Source organism: Triticum urartu, chromosome 7 (assembly GCF_003073215.2).
Source record: "Triticum urartu cultivar G1812 chromosome 7, Tu2.1, whole genome shotgun sequence".
NCBI classification, from domain to species: domain Eukaryota; kingdom Viridiplantae; phylum Streptophyta; class Magnoliopsida; order Poales; family Poaceae; genus Triticum; species Triticum urartu.
In genome coordinates, this window is record NC_053028.1 from 486,152,352 (window position 1) to 486,175,277 (window position 22,926).

Below are 22,926 nucleotides of genomic sequence, written 5' to 3' on the forward strand. Positions count from 1 at the left end.
AGATGGATCGTCCAGCCTAAACAAGATTCTAGACAGATTATGGCAGATTCATGGCACCTCCGACAAATCTGCAAATCACACCAACAGAGAATGCTGGGTCTTCAAGCAGGCCGACAAGCTAAATGCCGAACACAAGGGGAGGGAGACACCAAGCGAAGACGAGGATGAGCCTCGCCAGCCGAACACTGGGGGACAGAAAAAATTCCCACCAGAGGTCAAAACAGTGAACATGATTTACGCAACTCACATACCAAAGAGGAGGCGCCAGCGCACACCCCGAGACATATACGTCGTGGAGCCCGTCACCCCCAAGTTCAACCCTTGGTCGGCCTGCCCGATCACTTTTGATCGCAGGGATCACCCGACTAGTATCCGACACGGAGGATCAGCTGCCTTGGTGCTAGACCCAATAATTGACGGATACCATCTCACCCGAGTCCTGATGGACGGCGGCAGTAGTCTTAATCTGATATATCAGGACACCGCCCGCAAAATGGGGATAGACCCAACAAGAACCAGCCAAAGCAATACTACCTTTAAAGGAGTAATACCAGGCCCAGAGGCCCGCTGCACGGGCTCTCTAGTACTAGAGGTTGTATTCGGTTCTCCCGACAACTTCCGAAGCGAAGAATTAACCTTTGACATCGCTCCATTTCGAAGCGGCCATCACGCACTACTCGGAAGAACGGCCTTCACTCGTTTTAATGCAGTACCGCATTACGCTTATCTTAAGCTTAAGATGCCCGGTCCATGTGGCATCATCATAGTTAGCGGAAACACAGAGCGTTCCTCACGTACGGAGGAATATGTGGCGACTCTAGCAGCCAATCACTGAACGACCTCTCCAACCAGAAGAAATGATCGGTCGTCAAGACCGCAGACACGGTTAGACGAGTCCGGCGCACCACTAGCTGTAACAGCTCAGACAAACCTGAGATTGGGTCGATGGATATACCCCCATAGGTGGTGCTAGGGGCTTCCCACATGTAAAAAGGGCTACAGTTCAGCTTGACCCTATTTAGATTGCATTTTAATGGTTCATTAAGAATAACCAATTTTTCGCACGAAGACTTTCACCTGCGTTTTTCTCTTTTACAGATGATCATCGTGCTACACCCTTCCAGGATAGGGCACAACGGGGACACAGGCGCAGACGTGCAGCAGGGCCCTGCTCAAAGGCTTCTTTTTAGATTAAGACCCTGTGTAAACCTTTTTTACTGTCTCTTGTTGCTTCACTCCCTCTGGATACTCAACACAATCGAAAGGGATGCTGGCGTTATTTGGCATTTTGTCACGTCAGACTAATGCAAGTACCTGGAAAATCAGGGCTCATCATCGAGGGCGTTACTCAGCCTAGTATATGTTGTAAAGTCCGAATACCTTAGGGAGTGTTCGGCGTCGCGAGTTTGGCCTTATATGCATCAGCTTCGAATCATGTCTTTGGTCAATAGTTGGGTTTGCCCGGCTCCCGTGTTTTGCTACCTTACGTTTCGCTCTATCGACTAAGGTGGCACCGGGAGAACTACTGCGATCGTGCCCTGGTTCATCCGGATGAGCACCTCAGTAGAGAAAGCCGAAAACTGACTGTCATGATAAAGCGCGAGACTGGTCAACCACTCGACGACTCAGCGGAATCTTCGCGATTCCTCCGCATTAACGAAGGACCGGTTTCCCGGTCATGTATGTACGCGCACCGTATTCGGATGAGCGTGGAAGTACCAGGGCTATATAGTAGCCCCACCGTCAAACTCCTATGGCTAAGTGAAAGTGTTAAAGCTATATAGTCTGATTGCCTTGTTCACCGCGCTATCACCTCCTTAATGGACCAAGACGTTGGGTCAAGTGTGAATACGCACTTTTCCGAACACCCCCGCATTATGTGCGTGGGGGCTGAAGCCGACGAATGCAAACTTTCAGGTTATATACATACACGACCGCACAGGAGGCATCATAATACTTTTAGGCAAAAGTATAAACACAACCTTTATAATCCAAATAGCATTGTTTTTATAATTGGGATACATGTCACTCGAACATGATACTCTTCGAGCACTGAGCCTCTATTAAACGAGCGCCTTCTAGGACTTCTCAAAATAGTGCTCAACCGAGACCTGGCTACGGCCGGATCTCGGGTTGCAATAGCGGTGGCCTCCATCTCTGCCCAGTATGTCTTAACACGGGCAAGAGCCATCCGCGCACCCTCTATGCACGCCGACCTCTTCACAACGTCGATATGCGGCACAACACCAAGGAACCGTTGCACTAAACCAAAATAACTATTCGGCCTTGGTGCCTGCGGCCAAAGATGATCCATGATAGACCTCCTAGCAAGTCCGGACAACCTATGGAGCTTGGCCCACTTGGCCATTTGTTCATTTAACAGCAGTGGACGCGTTGGAGCACTGAACTGCGACCAGAACAATCTTTCCACTTCATGATCTTTCTGATCTTTGAAAAACTCAGTCGCATCAGCAGCACTCATTGCCAAGTCCAAGTACGCGTCTGCAACACTCCATAATTGATCTAGAGGGGCATACTTCGGATCTTCGAACTTCGTCCGCAACAAAAAGGGCTTCCCAGCTGTGATATCTCTGGCTTGACGGAGCTCCTCCTTCGCCGCTCTGATTTTAGAGCAGGTTTCCTTGGCTGCTTCCAAGGCTTTCTTCAGGTCAGCCACTTTCGCTTGGCTTTCCTTTTCAAGAAGCTCATATCGGCCGGCGGCATCTTTCAGCTCAACAGTCATCTTGGCTATTTTATCTTTGCTCTGGCGATGAGCAGCATGTTCGGCTCTTAAGTCTTCGGCCACCTTTAGGGCGGCCGCATCACTTCTCCTGGCTTGCTCCTTGGCTCGGGCAAGTTCCGCCCGAAGGGTTTCCACGGCGGCAGCTCCATCTGCAGTCACAACATATTATAGATACTAGCATCATGCTCCTCTTAATATTAGTTGACCACCCGAAAACACATACCCTGGGCCTCGTCAAGCCGCTTGTTCACAAGCGCAATGTCGGCATCTGCCGCATCAAGCTGCTGCCTCAGTCCGGCAAACTCAGCAGTTCGGCCAGCCACCGGACCCTCAGCCGCCTGCACATGAAAGTAGCGCGATCATTACCTGGGACTATGATCCTCTGTTTGCCACCTCTGGACAGCAACCAGAGTCTCAAGGGGTACTATCTGTATAGAGCACACCTAGCGTGTGCGGTACCGTCAAAAAATTTATATATTACTTTGCGTACCTCAAAGCCTCTTAGCAGGCTCATAAAAGCTTCATGCAACCCACTTTTCGCAGATGAAATCCTCTCAACCACCGTACCCATTAAAGTACGATGCGCCTCTGAGATAGCCGCTTGCTCCAAAAGACCCATAAGTGTGTCCGGTTGTGCACCAGACAGTCCCGGACTCTTTCTGTTGCTCTCCTTAGGAGCTGAATACTCTGGACTTCGGGTGGCCGAAGGGTTACCTTCTGGCCTTGGCGGATCAGGAGAAATCCTCCGTGATGACACCTCAGGGTCGTCCGCCCCAGGAGGCGGGGAGACAGGGGGAGGCATTTCGCTCTCCATCATGTCCGGAAGAAGATCCCCCGAAGATGAACTCTGTCGAGAAGGGCTACGAGCCGGACTGCAAGATATATGTCTCGGTTATTGTCCTTGTAGATAAAGCAGGATATATTTACCAAAGTACTCTTGTTCACTTATAGCTCGGTGGAGGGCCGGCCCCCTTGCGGGCACTGTGCAGTAAGGACGCCCTCCGGGGCAGGGTCCCCTAGCGAAGGTTTCTTCCCTCGTTTGGAAACCTTCATTTCCAAGTCTTCAGAGACGGTCCTTTTCCTTCCTTGGAGAGAGGGGATTCTAGATTCTTCTCCCCGATTATCCTCTTTCGCGGAGACACTAATTCCCCCGGTTTGGATGAGTAATGTGTGAAGCCCGCTTTCGGCTTCTTTATTCCCCCCTTTATCCTCCCCTAATGGCACTTGATAAGGTGCGTTCTCAAGCATCCTGGCTAGTACAGGATCCGATGAGCCTTCGTGAAGGGGGGCCGAACACCTGATCCTCTCCATCTTTCTTATCCAGTCCTGGCCGAGAGCGATTTTTTCAGAATCATGTTATGACAAATAAAAAGACAACATGTTCGACTGCAGAATTACTTACGTGGGTATCTAAACGGTTGCAATTGAGACCCGCATCCTCGGTGGTGTCCAGACACTTTATTCGTGATCCTAAGAACAATCCATACATCTCTTCGAGTGCCACGCCGAAGAATTGCTGAATAGTTCGCGGTCCTTCCGGGTTGAACTCCCACATACGGAGAGATCGACGTTGGCATGGCAGGACCCGACGAACCAGCATAACTTGCATTACCTTGACAAGACTGACATCCCTCTTGAGGAGATCTCGGATGCGACTTTGTAATGTCAGCACGTCATTAACTGGCCCCAGTCTAGCCCCTTGTTGACCCATGACGCCAGTTGCGGCGGGGGACCCGAGCGGAAGGCGGGGGTAGCTGCCCACTTTGTACCTCGGGGAGCTGTGATGTAAAGCTACTCCCGCTGCCATAAGTTGGAAACCTCCGGGAAGGAACCCTTTGGCCATAGAGCATCAGCGCCTTTGCTTATTATGGCACCTTGCTACCTCTTGAGCACTGCGTTGGTTTTCCCTTGAAGAGGAAAGGGTGATGCAGCAAAGTAGCGTAAGTATTTCCCTCAGTTTTTGAGAACCAAGGTATCAATCCAGTAGGAGGCTACGCGCGAGTCCCTCGTACCTGCACAAAACAAATAAATCCCCACAAGCAACGCGATAAGGGGTTGTCAATCCCTACACGGTCACTTCGAGAGTGATATCTGATAGATATGATAAGATAATATTTTTGGTATTTTTATGATAAAGATGTAAAGTAAAATAAAAGCAATGAAAATAACTAAGTATTGGAAGATTAATATGATGAAGATAGACCCAGGGGCCATAGGTTTCACTAGTGGCTTCTCTCAAGAGCATAAGTATTTTACAGTGGGTGAACAAATTACTGTTGAGCAATTGACAGAATTGAGCATAGTTATGAGAATATCTAGGTATGATCATGTATATAGGAATCACGTCCAAGACAAGTAGACCGACTCCTACCTGCATCTACTACTATTACTCCACACATCGACCGCTATCCAGCATGCATCTAGAGTATTAAGTTCATAAGAACAGAGTAACGCCTTAAGCAAGATGACATGATGTAGAGGGATAAATTAATGCAATATGATAAAAACCCCATCTTGTTATCCTCGATGGCAACAATACAATATGTGCCTTGCTGCCCCTACTGTCACCGGGAAAGGACACCGCAAGATTGAACCCAAAGCTAAGCACTTGTCCCATTGCAAGAAAGATCAATCTAGTAGGCCAAACCAAACTGATAATTCGAAGAGACTTGCAAAGATAACCAATCATACATAAAAGAATTCAGAGAAGATTCAAATATTGTTCATAGATAAACTTGATCATAAACCCACAATTCATCAGTCTCAACAAACACACCGCAAAAGAAGATTACATCGAATAGATCTCCACAAGAGAGGGGGAGAACTTTGTATTGAGATACAAAAAGAGAGAAGAAGCCATCTAGCTAATAACTATGGACCCGAAGGTCTGAGGTAAACTACTCACACTTCATCGGAGAGGCTATGGTGTTGACGTAGAAGCCCTCCGTGATCGATGCCCCCTCCGGCCGAGCTCCGGAACAGGACACAAGATGGGATCTCATGGATACAAAAAGTTACGGCGGTGGAATTAGGGTTTTGGCTCCGTATCTGATCGTTTGGGGGTACATAGGTATATATAGGAGGAAGAAGTTCGTCGGTGGAGCAACGGGGGCCCACGAGGGTGGAGGGCGCCTGGGGGTGGGGGGTAGGCGCGCCCCCTACCTCGTGGCCTCCCTGTTGGTTGCTTGATGTAGGGTCCAAGTCTCCTGGGTCTTGTTCCTTCCAAAAATCACATTCCCGAAGGTTTCATTTCGTTTGGACTCTGTTTGATATTCTTTTTCTTTGAAACCCTAAAATAGGCAAAAAAACAGCAATTCTGGGCTGGGCCTCCAGTTAGTAGGTTAGTCCCAAAAATAATATAAAAGTGTATAATAAAGCCCAATAATGTCCAAAACAGTAGATAATATAGCATGGAGCAATCAAAAATTATAGATATGTTGGAGACGTATCATACCTCCGCATTCTACGTGTCGCCCATCGATCGTCTTCGGCTTCACATTGAAGGTCTTGAGCCATAAGCCGAAGTGTGGGGTGATGCGGAGGAAGGCATCACACACGACGATAAACGACGAGATGTGAAGGATGGAATCTGGAGCTAGGTCGTGGAAATCGAGCCCGTAATAGAACATAAGCCCTCTTACAAAGGGATCAAGACTAAAGCCTAGCCCTCGGAGGAAGTGGGAAACAAATACGACACTCTCGTTGGGTTCGGGAGTGGGGATGACCTGCCCTTGAGCTCGCAGCTTGTGCGAGATTTCGGCGATCAGATACCTGGCTTCCTTTAGCTTCTTGATGTCCTCCTCTGTGACAGAGGAGGCCATCCACCGACCTTGAAGGTTGGGTCCGGACATGGTTGGAGGTCCGAAGCGCTTAGCCCGAGCCTTGGGTGTTGGAACTCGAGGTGGGGAAGGGGAAGGATCGAGCGCGAGAAGAAAAGGACAGGCCTTGGCCCCTTTATAAAGAGGGTGAATATCAAGCGTCCTCCGCGTGACCGTTTGGAACTTGCCTAAAATCGAGGAGTCATACTAACAAGCACGATTGGGTTACCCACACCCGTATTGATGAGAATCCTGTGATAAGGGGAACACGATCTCTGCTTTGACAAGACATGCCAATAAAACCGTGTCGCAACACGTGCAGTGGCAGGCTGGGAAAAACGGTTTGTAATGACCGGACCACGGCAGGATGTCACATTATGAAAAGTTGTCAGCAGATTAGATTTGGGGAATATTATACTCTCTATGGTGGTATGTGGAATTTGTTTTATAGAGCCGGACACAATCCTTGTGTTCAAAATCTCCTATGGAGTATTCGGAGAAGGAACCCGCCTTGCAATGCTGAAGACAATCTGTGCGCCGGACTCATCGTCATTGAAGCCTGGTTCAGGGGCTACTGAGGGAGTCCTAGATTAGGGGGTCCTCGGACAGCCGGACTATTTACTTTGGCCGGATTGTTGGACTATGAAGATACTGTGTAACCCTAGCCCCCTCCGGTGTCTATATAAACTGGAGGGTTTAGTCCGTAGGACAACAACAATCAGAATCATAGGCTAGCTTCTAGGGTTTAGCCTCTACGATCTCGTGGTAGATCAACTCTTGTAATACTCATATCATCGAGATCAATCAAGCGAGAAGTAGGGTATTACCTCCATCGAGAGGGCCCGAACCTAGGTAAACATTGTGTCCCCCGCCTCCTGTTACCATCAGCCTTAGACGCACAGTTCGGGACCCCTACCCGAGATCCGCCGGTTTTGACACCGACAGCGGCCACCGAACCCGTACAAATGGCAACCCTTGGGGGCGGTCACGGAACCCGTACACTTTGGCAACCCTTGTGGGCGGTCACCGGTACCCGTCAAATTGCTCGAGGCGATCTCCACAACCTAATTGGAGAACCCGACGCTTGGCCGGAGTTTTACATCACAATGATTGAGCTCCAAACACCACCAACCGTCCAGGGCGCCCAAGCACCCAAGAGGAACAAGCTCAAGGGTCCCAAGCACCCAAGAGTAATAAGCTTCTCAACTTGTAACTTACGCGTACCACTGTGGAGAACTCAAACCGATGAACCAAATGCAATGGCAAGGGCACACGGAGTGCCCAAGTCCTTCTCTCTCAAATCCCACCAAAGCAACTAATGCTAGGGAGGAAAATGAGAGGAAGAACAAGAAGGAGAACACCAAGAACTCCAAGATCTAGATCCAAGGGGTTCCCCTCACATAGAGGAGAAAGTGATTGGTGGAAATGTGGATCTAGATCTCCTCTCTCTTTTCCCTCAAAAACTAGCAATAATCCATGGAGGGATTGAGAGTTAGCAAGCTCGAAGGAGGTCAACAATGGGGGAAGAACACGAGCTCAAAGGATAAGGCTCAATGGGGAAGAAGACCCCCTTTTATAGGAGCTCCCGAATCCAACCGTTATGTGCTCAGTTCGCGCACGAGCGGTACTACCGCTCAGGGGAGCGGTACTACCGCCCAGGCGGTAGAACATAGAGAGCGGAGCAAAGTAGAGGGCGAGGCAGAGCCGTATGAGCGGCACTACCGCTGGGGCCAGCGGTACTACCGTTGGAAGTGGCGGTACTGCCGCTTGGCCCAGCGGTACTACCACACACGAGCGACACAACCGCTCCTACTGCCGTTGAACTCGACACGAGAAAACCACGTCTCGAGTCGAGGCGGTACCAGCGCGGAACCAGAGTCGTACTACCGCTTATGGCCATGGGCGGTACTACCGTTGTGAGACATCGGTACTACCGCTTGTGGCGATACGCGGTACTGCCGCTCTGGCCCCGTGGTACTACCGCTGGCACCAAACATATTCCACTTCCATGAAAACAAGTATACTCCAAGGAAAACCAGAACTACCATAACTTCTGCAAATGAGCTCTGAATTGAGCAAGCTCAAGCTTGTTGGAAACAAGACGACGAGTAGCATCAAAACAACGACCGGATATAGTAAGAAGAGGCAAGGGAGGTATGCCTAACAAATAGAGGAGTGAAACCTCCAGCAGTGAAGAACCGACATAACCTCCAACATCGAAAACATCATAGAAGAAGCGAGTGAACTCTGTTTTTGATGAACTCGAGCTTGTCATCAAGATGACCATAAGCTCCAAAACTCACAAAGAGAAGAACCAAACAAGAACCAATAAAGATGATGCAAGGATGCAATGGTTTGAGCTCTCTATGAAAGATACGATCAGGCTACTCATTGAGTGCCCCCCTTGATAGTACGACAATTGATCCTATAACCCGGTCTCCCAACTACCACCATGAGACCGGTAAAATAGAAAACCTATTAAGGGAAAACCTTTACCTTGCACATGGTCCACTTGAGCTATATGATGACGATCTTGACTCCCTCAAGTTGGACTACCTTTCTTGATTGCGTTGGCTCGATGAAGACTAGTTGATTGCTCCCCCACACTCCACTATGTGTGAGCCACTCTTCCGCACATCTTCACAAGTCCATCGTCACCACAATGGACGGCAAGCTTCAAGAATTTGATCGTTATGCTCCACTTGAACTTGCACACCGCAACCTAACCCCACAAAGAACTCTCACATAGACCATGGGTTAGTACACAAAGCAAAATGGATAATGCTTACCATACCATCACTTGAATCACTCTTTGTACATAGTCTTGATCAACCTTGAATCTTTCCAACTTTCTCCATTAAGATGATGTCTTGAAGGTAAACATGAATGTTCACACAATCTTCTTCTTCAAGACATGTTTGCAATAAGCTCAACACTCACATGACCAATCTTTGGACAATTCCTTAAAAGCACCATGGTCAACTCATAAACTCCTTGAAACCAACAAATGGACTTCAAGACAAACCTATGGACAAATCCTTCAAATATAACTCAAGGCAATCATTAGTCCATAGAGATTATCATCAATTACCAAAACCAAACATGGGGGCACCGCATGTTCTTTAAACGTGGATGACACTCTCCCCTCTCGTTGCTATGCATCACCATGATCTTGCGTGTGCATAGGAATTATTTTTGAAATTACTGCATTCTCCAACAGTGGCATCCAAGCCAGGTTTATGCATAGATGTTATATGCACGAGTAGAACACAAAGGAGTTGTGGGCGTGGGTATATACATATTGCTTGCCGTCACTAGTTGATTCTTGATTCAGCGCCATTGTTGGATGAAGCGGCCCAGACCGACATTACGCGTACGCTTACACGAGACTGGTTCTACCAACGTGCTTCACACACAGGTGGCTAGTGGGTGTCTGTTTATCCAGCTTTAGTTTAATCGGATTCAATGAACAAGGTTCTTTCTGAAGATCAAAAAGCAATCGCTATACTGGTTTTTGATGCGTAGGTAAGAAATGTTCTTGCTCAGCCCGTAGCAGCCACATAAAACTTGCAACAACAAAGTAGAGGATGTCTAACTTGTTTTTGCAGGGCATGTTGTGATGTGATATGGTCAAGACATGATGCTAAATTTTATTGTATGAGATGATCATGTTTTGTAACACAGTTATCGGCAACTGGCGGGAGCCATATGGTTGTCGCTTTATTGTATGAAATGCAACCGCCATGTAATTGCTTTACTTTATAACTAAGTGGTAGCGATAGTCATGGAGGCAATAGTTGGTGTGACGACAACGATGCTTCGATGGAGATCAAGGTGTCAAGCCGGTGACGATGGTGATCGATCATGACGATGCTTTGGAGATGGAGATCAAAGGCACAAGATGATGATGGCCATATCATATCACTTATATTGATTGCATGTGATGTTTATCTTTTATGCATCTTATTTTGATTAGTTCGACGGTAGCATTATAAGATGATCTCTCACTAAATTTCAAGGTATAAGTGTTCTCCTTGAGTATGCACTGTTGCGAAAGTTCGTCGTGCCGAGACACCACATGATGATCGGGTGTGATAAGCTGTACGTTCACATACAACGGGTGCAAGCCAGTTTTGCATGCGCAGAATACTCGGGGTTAAACTTGACGAGCCTAGCATATGCAGATATGGCCTCGGAACACTGGAGATCGAAAGGTCGAGTGTGAATCATATAGTAGATATGATGAACATAGTGATGTTCACCATTGAAAAGTACTCCATCTCACGTGATGATCGGACATGGTTTAGTTGATATGGGTCACGTGATCACTTAGATGATTAGAGGCATGTCTGTCTAAGTGGGAGTTCTTAAGTAATATGATTAATTGAACTTTAATTTATCATGAACTTAGTACCTGATAGTATTTTGCATGTCTATGTTGTTGTAGATAGATGGCCCGTGTTGTTGTTCCATTGAATTTTAATGCGTTCCTTGAGAAAGCAAAGTTGAAAGATGATGGTAGCAATTACACGGACTGGGTCCGTAACTTGAGGATTATCCTCATTGCTGCACAGAAGAATTACTTCCTAGAAGCACCGCTAGGTGTACCACCCGCACCGGCAACTGCAGACATTGTGAATGCCTGACAGTCGTGTGTCGATGACTACTCGATAGTTCAGTGTGCCATGCTTTACGGCTTAGAACCAGGACTTCAATGACGTTTTAAACATCATGGAACATATGAGATGTTCCAGGAGTTGAAGTTAATATTTCAAGCAAATGCCCGGATTGAGAGATATGAGGTCTCCAATAAGTTCTATAACTGCAAAATGGAGGAGAATAGTTCTGTCAGTGAACATATACTCAGAATGTCTGATTACTGCAATCACTTGATTCAACTGGGAGTTCATCTTCCGGATGATAGTGTCATTGACATAATTCTTCAATCACTGCCACTAAGCTGCAAGAGCTTTGTGATGAACTATAATATGCAAGGGATGTATAAGACTATTCCCGATCTCTTTGCGATGCTAAGGGCTTCGGAGGTAGAAATCAAGAAGGAGCATCAAGTGTTGATGGTTAACAAGACCACCAGTTTGAAGAAAAAGGGTAAAGGGAAGAAGGGGAACTTCAAGAAGAACGGCAAGCAAGTTGCTGCTCAAGTGAAGAAGCCCAAGTCTGGACCTAAGCCTGAGACTAAGTGCTTCCACTACAAAGGGACTGGTCACTGGAAGCGGAACTGCCCCAAGTATTTGGCGGATAAGAAGGATGGCAATGTGAACAAAGGTATATGTGATATACATGTTATTGATGTGTACCTTACTAATACTCGCAGTAGCACCTGGGTATTTGATACTGGTTTTGTTGCTAATATCTGCAACTCGAAATAGGGACTACAGATTAAGCGAAGATTAGCTAAGGACGAGGTGACGATGAAGGAAATATGCCCTAGAGGCAATAATAAAGTTTTTATTTATATTTCCTTATATCATGATAAATGTTTATTATTCATGCCAGAATTGTATTAACCGGAAACTTAGTACATGTGTGAATACATAGATAAACAGAGTGTCACTAGTTTGCCTCTACTTGACTAACTTGTTTAATCAATGATGGTTATGTTCCCTAACCATAGACATGAGTTGTCATTTGATTAACGGGATCACATCATTAGAGAATGATGTGATTGACTTGACCCCTCCGTTAGCTTAGCACGATGATTGTTTAGTTTGTTGCTATTGCTTTCTTCATGACTTATACATGTTCCTATGACTATGAGATTATGCAACTCCCGAGTACCGGAGGATCTTTGTGTGATACCAAACGTCACAACGTAACTGGGTGATTATAAAGGTTCTCTACAAGTGCCTCCGATGGTGCTTGTTGAGTTGGCATAGACCGAGATTAGGATTTGTCACTCCCATTGTCGGAGAGGTATCTCCGGGCCCTCTCGGTAATGCACATCACTATAAGCCTTGCAAGCATTGTGACTTATGAGTTAGTTGCGGGATTGTAGCGCCCCGAGACCGATGTGCCAGGTGTCGCCCAGTTATCCGCTGTTGTTGCCTTGTCATTGCTTGCATGTCATGCATCTCATATCATGTCATCATGTGCAGTGCATTTGCATACATGTTCGTCTCATGCATCCGAGCATTTTCTCCGTTGTCCGTTTTGCAATCCGGCGCTCCTATGTCACCCGGTGTCCATTTCTACTTTTTTTCGTGTGTGGGTGTTAAACATTTCCGGATTGGACCGAGACTTGCCAAGCGGCCTTGGTTCACTACCGGTAGACCGCCTGTCAAGTTTCGTATCATTTGGACTTCTTTTGATACTCCAACGGTTAACCGAGGGATCGAAAAGGCCTCGTGTGTGTTGCAGCCCAACACCCCTCCAATTTGGCCCAAAACCCTACCTAAGACTCCTCCATCATCTAGAGCGTTCGATCACGATCGCGTGGCCGAAAACCACACCTCATTTGGACTCTCCTAACTCCCTCTACCTATATATATGTGGCCTCCCCCGAAAAATCCGCAGTACAAACCCTAAATCCCACCTCCTCGCACCGACGGACACGTCCGCCGCCGCGCCGGACATGTCCGGCCTCCCCCGCGCCAATCTGGAGCCTCCATGTGGCGCCTGCCGCCGCCGCCGGCCCGCTCGGCCCAAGGCCGGCCCCCTCCTCCGCGCGCCCGGGCCGCGCCCCGCGCCCGCTCGCGCCACCGTCTCCATCGGCACCGGCCGCCCGCGCCGCCTCGCTCGTTTGCCACGTCGCCTCGCCCGTCTGCCGTGCCACCCCGCGCCGGTGAGCACCGCCCCTCCGCTCCGGCGACCGCCCCGCATCGCCGATGCCCCGGCCGCCCTCTCCGGCGCTGACCACCGCCACCTCGCCGTCCCTCGCCGCTTCCTTCCTCTCCGGCCGGCGTGCCCTCTCCTCCGGCGAGATCGAGCTCTTTCCGGCGAAGATCCAAGCGAACCTCGAATGGCATGCTCAAAACCCTAGATTTGTTCTCGGAGTGGTAATTTCTACTAAGTCCCCGAGATTTCCATGTTTCAAATGCGCATGTTCATCGTGTCGTAACTTTGCACCCGTAACTCCATTTTGGGGCGTGTAGCATATCAAAATGTTCGTCTCAGAGAGCACATCATTTCATCTCATTGCATCATTTTCATTTGAGTTCATCTTGATGCCCGAAATGCTGTTGGAAGAATGCTATTTGAGATAATTTTCAGATCTGCTGCTCCAAATAGCTATTTGTCATTTTTGCCATGATTATTGTGTGCATGATATGCCCCTGAGCTCTACATGTGTTTTGTTATATGCTTTGCCATCTTTATATAGGTGCCATCCATGTATTTTTGTGATGTGTGTGGTTACTAGCACAAGCTTGCAAAGTGGTGCATTCGTTAATACTGATTTCAGGGACTTAGCAATTTCACTAAGTCCTTGATCTGTTTCTATCAATATGTCATATGTTCATGTTGTTTCCTAGTGATCCGTGCCTCTTTTGAGGATGAACAGTAAGGATGATTTGTTAATATTGTGGTGATCTATCCATCCATGTCTTTTCTTGCATTTATGGAACACCCTAGCTTGAGTCAATCGAGCTCTACTTTTGCTATTTCGTGAATCTGGACAGATTGTCTACTTGTTAGCGATTTTGCCGAGGATGTTGTTGTTGATCCGTGCATGCTATGTTGTTGTTATTGCCATGTATAGCTTATATAATGTGTATTCTTGATGGGTGTATTCTTAGATTGTCATGCCTTGCTCTGAAGTGAGTGCATTGAGCTCGTAAACATGCCTACTCGCTAAGATATTTGCATGCTCCAGTTTTTCACTAAGTCTGTGATCTGATTATGTTTTTGCCATGTTCACATGCTTGCAATTGTATTTTCTGATCCCTTTTGGCTCAAGGTCACTAAGGGACTTTTGTTAAGCTCTTTGAGTAGCTCCATACCATGCCTTGCTTTGCCATGTTAAGTTCCTGTAGCATATAGTTTACCTGCTCGAAAGTGTGCTACCTGATCTGAAATTCCAGATTAGTGTTAATTTCACAAAGTCTGAAACCTGTTTACCAATTGCACTTTTGCCATGCTTGTTTGAACCTGTTAATGGATGAATTGGCCGTAGCTCAGTGTTCATCTTTTGTCAACCATCATGAGTGGATCCCTGCCATGTATTGTGTTGCCATGTTTGGGTGATGTAGCATATTTATCTTGTTGCATTTAGTGGGTCACTTGCTATTTATCGCACACCGGTGCCATATTTGTTTTGTTTGCCATTTCCAAACCGTGTCTCCGATTCCGGTGATCTTTATGTCGATTTCAACCGAAATCATCTCACCTTTCCAGTGGCACTCTTGGATTTCCAATTTGAGGCCATGTTCATTCGTTCCCTTGCAAATCATGCATATGCATCGCATACCGCATCCCGCATATCATATCATGTTCATGTGTTGGTTGTTTACTATGTTGTGTGCTTCTTTCCGGTGTGGCTTCTTCGGGTTGGTTCCGAGAACGTCGTGTTTGTCAGGATCTGTTCGACTATGTCCGTTTGCCTTCTTCATGGACTCGTTCTTCTTCCTTGCGGGATTTCAGGCAAGATGACCATACCCTCGAAATCACTTCTATCTTTGCTTGCTAGATGCTCGCTCTTTTGCTATGCCTATGCTGCGATACCTATGTAACACCCCGGATGTAACTTTCCCAATTTGTACTCCAACTCTTGCCGTATCCGGCGTTAAGTTATATTTAGTTCCTCGGGTTCGGGTTTTTGTCTCCGTGTGTTGTTGTCATTGTCATTCATCTCATATCATGTCATCATGTGCATTGCATTTGCATACGTGTTTGTCTCAGGCATTCGAGCATTTTCCCCGTTGACCGTTTTGCATTCCGGCGCTCCGTTCTCCTCCGGTGGTCATTTCTAGCTTTCTTTCGTGTGTTGGGATTAAACATTTCCGGATTGGACCGAGACTTTCCAAGCGGCCTTGGTTTACTACCAGTAGACCGCCTGTCAAGTTTCGTATCATTTGGACTTCGTTTGATACTCCAACGGTTAACCGAGGGACCGAAAAGGCCTCGTGTGTGTTGCAGCCCAACACCCCTCCAATTTGGCCCAAAACCCACTTAACTCTGCTCCATCGTCTACAGTGTTCGATCACGATCGCGTGGCCGAAAACCGCACCTCATTTGGACTCCTAGCTCCCTCTATGTCTATTTAAAGAACCCCCGAAATCCGGATCTTCTTCCCCCCCGAAACCCTAGCTCCATTTGTCTTCGCGCGCCGCCGGACAAAACCGCGCCGACGGACACGTCCAGGTCCTCCCCCGCCGCTGCCACGTGACGCCCCCTCATTCGCCATCGCCGCCGCCCAACGCCGCCGGCCCGGGACCCCAGATCCGGCCCCCGAAGCCCCCCTGCGTCGCGCCGCCCGCGCCTTCTCCCCGCCGCCATCGTCTCCGTCGCCGGAGCCCTCCGGCCATCGCCGTGCCAACTCCGGCGAGAGCTCCGCCGCGCTGCTCCGCTCCGGCTGAAGCTCCGCCACCCCGCCGCCCGACGCGTCGCCGCCCGCCGCCTCCCGGCGCCGCCATCGCCAACCCTGGCGCCGGCCTCCTCCTCCCCTCCTCGCCGGCCCCGGCCGCCACCGGCTCGTCGGTGAATAGTGCGCCGCCGCCTCGGGAGGCGTGCGATCCAGATCTGAATCGCGATGAACAGTAAACCCTAGGTGATTTTTGTCTAAGTCCCGAAATGGCAGATTCAAGTGCCCCTGTTCGAGGCCTCGTAACTTTGCATCCGTAGCTCCGATTCATGCATATAGCATATCAAAATGTTCATCTCAAAGAGTACACCATTTCATTCCATTGCATCATTTTCATTTGAGTTCTTCTTGATGCCCGAAATGCTGTTAGAAGAGGGCTATTTGAGTTAATTGTCAGATCTGCTACTCCATTTAGCACTTTTGTCATTTTTGCCATGATTATTGTGTGCATGATATGCCCGTGAGTCCTACATGTGTTTTGTTAAGGGTTTTGTCGTCTCTCCAGAGGTGCAACCCATGTATTTTTAGGATGTGTGTGGTGACTTGTGCAAGCTTGCAAAGAGGTGCACTTGCTAATTCTGTTTTCAAGGACTTGGTGATTTCACTAAGTCCTGGAGCTGTTTATCTCATGATGCCATATGTTCATGTTGTTTCCTAGTGATCCGTGCCTCTTTTGAGGATGATCAGTAAGGGAGTTTTGTTAATATTGTAGTTCTCTATTCATCCATGTCTTTGTTTGCAATTATGGAGCACCCTAGCTTGAGTCAATCGAGCTCTACTTTTGCTACTTTGTGAATCTGGGCAGATTGTCAACTTGTTTGCAATTTTGCCGGTGATGTTGTAGTTGATCCGTGCATGCTATGCTATTGTTCTTGCCATGTCTAGCCTGAAGTTTGTGCCTTCTTAATGGATGTATTCTTGTCTTGCCATGACTTGCACCGTAGTGAGTGCATTGAGCTCGTAAACATGCCTACTTGAGTTATATTTCAGCATGTGTCAGTTTTTCACTAAGTCTGAAACTGATTATGTTTTTGCTATGTTCACATGCTTGCAATTGTATTTTCTGATCCCTTTTGGCTCAAGGTCACTAAGGGATATTTGTTAAGCTCTTTGAGTAGCTCCATGCCATGCTTTAATTTTCCATGTTCAGGTCCTGTAGCATGTAGTTTTGTTGCTCCGAAGAGGGCTACCTGGTCTGAAATTCCAGACAAGTGTTAATTTCACTAAGTCTGAGATCTGTTTGCCATATGCATTTTTGTCATGCTTGTTTGAACCTGTTAATGGATGAATTGGCCGTAGCTCAGTGCTAGACTTTTGTTAAGCATCTTGTGTGCATCCCTTCCATGTACTTTGTTGTCATGTTTGGTTGCTGTATCATGTTCATCTCATTGCATTTAGATGCCTACTTGCTGTAAATCGCAGACCGGTGCCATTTTTGAATCGCTTGCCATTTCCAAACCGTAACTCCGATTCCGGCGTTCTTTATATCGTTTTCAAGCGATTTCATCTCATATTTCCAGTGGCACACTTGATTTACCAAGTTGAGGCCAGGTTCATGCATTTCCTGTCATATCTTGCATTTTGCATCCCGCATCGCATTCCGCATAGCATATCATCATTTCATCATATTGCTTGGTCTTGCACGTGGTTGATTGTATCCTTGTTGCTTGTTTGTCTTGTTTGGGTAGAGCCGGGAGACGAGTTTGCTAACGAGGAGCCCGTTGAGTTTGCTTTCGAGGATCCAGTCAACTCTGACAACTGTGCAGGCAAGATGATCATACCCTCGAAATCACTACTATCTTTGCTATGCTAGTTTGCTCGCTCTTTTGCTTTGCCATTGCTACGATGCCTACCACTTGCTTGCAAGCCTCCCAAATTGCCATGTCAAACCTCTAACCCACCTTGTCCTAGCAAACCGTTGATTGGCTATGTTACCGCTTTGCTCAGCCCCTCTTATAGCGTTGCTAGTTGCAGGTGAAGATTGGAGGCCGTTCCTTGTTAGAACATCTTTTATTTAATTGTTGGGATATCATTATATTTCTATGTTATCTTAAATGCATCTATATACTTGGTAAAGGGTGGAAGGCTCGGCCTCTCGCCTAGTGTCTTGTTCCACTCTTGCCGCCCTAGTTTCCGTCATATCGGTGTTATGTTCCCGGATTTTGCGTTCCTTACGCGGTTGGGTTATAATGGGAACCCCTTGATATTTCGCCTTGATTAAAGCTTTTCCAGCAATGCCCAACATTGGTTTTACCATTCGCCACCTAGCCTTTTCTTTCCCTTGGGTTCTGCAGACTCAAGGGTCATCTTATTTAACCCCCCCGGGCCAGTGCTCCTCTGAGTGTTGGTCCAAATAGAGCCACTTGCAGCGCCACCTCGGGGCAACTTGAGGGTTGGTTTTAGTTGTACGTAGTGTTCATCTGGGTGTGCCCTGAGAAAGAGATATGTGCAGCTCCTATCGGGATTTGTCGGCACACTCGGGCGGTGTTGCCTGATTTGTTTTAACCTGTCGAGGTGTCTTGAATTACCGAGATACCGAGTCTGATCGGAACGTCTTGGGAGGAGGTCTATTCCTTCGTTGACCGTGAGAGCTTGTCATGGGCTAAGTTGGGACTCCCCTGCAGGGTTTGAACTTTTGAAAGCCGTGCCCGCGGTTATGGGCAGATGGGAATTTGTTAATGTCCGGTTGTAGATAACTTGAACCTTAACTTAATTAAAATGAATCAACTGAGTGTGTTACCGTGATGGCCTCTTCTCGGCGGAGTCCGGGAAGTGGACACGGTGTTGGAGTAATGTTTGCGCAGGTTGCTCTCTAGTTTCTCGCTCGCGCTTCGCCTCCTCTTCTCGCTCTCTTTTGCGAATAAGTTAGCCACCATACTTGCTAGTCGCTTGCTGCAGCTCCACTCATACTTTACCTTGCTTTACCTATAAGCTTAAATAGTCTTGATCGCGAGGGTGCGAGATTGCTGAGTCCCTGTGGTTCACAGATTACTATTACACCAGATGCAGGGCCTGATGATTCCGCTCCAGGAGACGCGTTAGAGCTCAAGTGGGAGTTCGACGAAGACTCTCAACGTTACTACGTCTCCTTTCCCGATGATCAGTAGTGGTGCCCAGTTGGGGGTGATTGGGACCGTGTCGCATGTTGGGTTCTCTTTTATTTTGGCGCCGTAGTCGGGCCATGAGTGTTTGATGATCTAATGTTATTTATGTACTTGATTGACGTGGCGAGTGTAAGCCAACTATGTTATCTCCCCTTTTATTATCATATTACATGGGATGTTGTGAAGATTGCCTAACTTGCGACATATGCCTTCAATGCGATTATGTCTCTAAGTCGTGCCTCGACACGTGGGAGCTATAGTCGCATCGAGGGTGTGACAACCTACCACTTGCTTATCATGCCTCCTATATTGTTGAACCAAGATCTAACCCACCTTGTCCTAGCAAACCGTTGTTTGGCTATGTTACCGCCTTGCTCAGCCCCTCTTATAGTGTTGTTAGTTGCAGGTAAAGATTGAAGTTTGTTCCTTGTTGGGACATGGAGATGTTGTTCCTTGTTGGAACACGTTTACTTGTTGGGATATCACAATATCTCTTATTTAATTAGTGCATCTATATACTTGGTAAAGGGTGGAAGGCTCGGCCTTATGCTTGGTGTTTTGTTCCACTCTTGCCGCCCTAGTTTCCGTCATATCGGTGTTATGTTCCCGAATTTTGCGTTCCTTACGCGGTTGGGTTATAATGGGAACCCCTTGACAGTTCGCCTTGAATAAAACTCCTCCAGCAATGCCCAACATTGGTTTTACCATTCGCCACATAGCCTCTTTTTCCCTTGGGTTCTGTAGACTCAAGGGTCATCTTTATTTTAACCCCCCGGGCCAGTGCTCCTCTAAGTGTTGGTTCGAACTGGGCAGCCCGTGGGGCCACCTCAGGGCAACTTGAGGGTTGGTTTTACTCGTAGCTTGATCTGTCTGAGTGTGCCCTGAGAATGAGATATGTGCAGCTCCTATCGGGATTTGTCGGCACATTCGGGCGATGTTGCTGGTCTTGTTTTACCATTGCCGAAATGTCTTGTAACCGGGATTCCGAGCCTGATCGGGTCTTCCCGCTAGAAGGAATATCCTTCGTTGACCGTGAGAGCTTGTCATGGGCTAAGTTGGGACTCCCCTGCAGGGATTTGAACTTTCGAAAGCCATGCCCGCGGTCATGGGCAGATGGGAATTTGTTAATGTCCGGTTGTAGAAAACCTGAAGTTGACCTTAATTAAAATACATAAACCGCGTGTGTAACCGTGATGGTCTCTTCTCGGCGGAGTCCGGGAAGTGAACACGGTGTTGGAGTAATGTTTGACGTAGGTTGTTCTAGGATCACTTCTTGATCATAGTTGTTCGACCGTGCTTTTTCCTTCTCTTCTCGCTCTCTTTTGCGAATAGGTTAGCCACCATATATGCTAGTCGCTTGCTGCAGCTCCACATCATACCTTTTACCCTTCCTATAAGCTTAAATAGTCTTGATCACGAGGGTGCGAGATTGCCGAGTCCCCGTGACTCACGGATACTTCCAAAACCAGCTTGCAGGTGCCGTTGAACCGTGTAGATGACGCAACCAAGCTCAAAGAGGAGCTTGATGAAGATCTTGTCCTTTGTGTTGTTTCGTTCTAGTTGATCAGTAGTGGAGCCCAGTTGGGGTCGATCGGGGATCTGTGTAGCATGTGGGGTAGTCTGCTTTTATTTTGGTTCCGTAGTCGGACCTTGTGTGTATCTAGATGATGTAATGCTTTATTCATGTATTGTGTGAAGTGGCGATTGTAAGCCAACTATGTATCTCTTTCCCTTATGTATTACATGGGTTGTGTGAAGATTACCTCACTTGCGACATTGCTTTCAATGCGGTTATGCCTCTAAGTCGTGCTTCGACATGTGGGAGATATAGCCGCATCGAGGGCGTTACAAGTTGGTAATCAGAGCCTTCCCCGACCTTAGGAGCCCCATTTCTTGATCGAATTAGCGGACGAGTTGAGTCTAGAAAAATGTTTTGAGTCATTTAGGAATTATATATCGGAGAGCTTAGGAATTCTTTTTACTCCCCAGTCCCTTCATCGCTCTGGTAAGGCATCCCGACGTAGAGTTTTGACTCTTCTCTTCTCAAATTTCACTAAAAATTTTTTAGGACCACGCAGGTATCTTGGAATCGTTCCGATGGTTTTGTGACGAGAACATCGTTCTTGGTGCCTCCTGTCATTTAGGGGTTGTGGCAGTGTCCCGGGGAGTTGAGCTCCGAGGTGTTGTCGTCACAATTTTATCGTTGCAGTTCTGGAATACCTGAGTTTAGTTTCGCCGACATCGAAAATCTCTTTTATGCAGTTGTTGGTGAGATAACCTCGACGCCACCTAGTACTGGGGCAGGAGTTCGGGAGTATTGCCATAACTCGTATAACGGATGCTTTTCGAAGGTTGAGGTAAATGATTTCCGAAGGTTTCTTGGTTATGTGTTGAAGCATGGATACAGCTGGATGTAGGATTTGTTAGTTTGGGTGAGATATTATGCTTCCCCTGTATCCCCAACACCTGATTGCATAACCGGAAAATTTCAGGAGTTTATAAGTGGGAATTCAAGTAGCTCTTAGGATTTCTTTCCGACGGATGTATGATATGAAATTGGGGTTCGACGTCTAGTGGTCCGCCTATCCACGGTTGGTTTTACAGTGGTCTCGTTGTGTCTTAAAGAGTCCTTGGCTATGCCGACTCAGGGACGCTTCGTTTGTCATGTGCACTGCCTTGTACATGATGGTGCTGTACGATCGAGCCCGTGTAGGCCCCACCACGAAAACTTCGGACGAAATCTCTATCATATGTTTGTTCTGGCTTATTTTGCAAGCCAATCCTTTGTTTTGTTTTGAGTTGTGGTATTCGAGTTGCTTCGAAGTCAAATATTGATCCCATACCCTTTCCTAAGCGGTGTTCTCATACCCCGATGTGAACACTAATCCTTCTCGATCATCGAGTTTGTCATGTAATTCCTTTTCAACCGGCATTTTCTCTTCAGGTGGATCCGATCATTCCTACATTCGCGAGATCAATTATCAGTTCTTCTCATCGGTGTTCATTTCATCCGTCCCAAATTGCCTTCGTTTTCCCACCCTCCCACCCTTTTTCTTCGAGGACTCGGATTTCTTAATCAAGTATCCTTTTATTCATGTGAAGTCTCTCCATTCTTTTCCGTCAATGTTTTTATCCGGTGTTTCTCAAGAAGATACTAATGGAGATTCTAGTTTCCATTCTCAATTCGTTCAACTTCTTTTGAGGATGTTATCCCATTCAAGTCATTTAATTCAATCGGCGCATGCTCTCTTTTAAATCGTTCAATGGTGTATCTTTTGAGTGGGCCCTAACCCACAGGTCTTTTCCCAGGATCTTACCTGAGTCTTCTTATTTTCCCGGAGCTATTCTCAAATTTCTTTTCGAAGTTTGATGTAAGAATGAGTTATCATCAGTCAAATGTCTTTCTCCAAGATCTTTCAAATTCATTTCATTTTTGATTCAACTTTTATATTCTTCTTTATTCCGGTGCCTCAATAATTCTTGGTGGTGTTTCTCGTTGTCATTCTCATCTTTTGTAGACCGAAGAAGAGTTTTCCTCCATATCTTGCTCCATTCTCTTCAAGATTCATGGCTCTAGCTTCGTGCTATCCTCTCATAATTGTTTTTGATTGTGAGAATTCTTTTCACCCATCCGGAGTAATTCAGAGTATTCTCAGTTTGTTCCTCCGGAGGCTATCATCTCAGATTTACTCGTTCTCAGCTTTCAGCTCTCGTTCTCCAAAT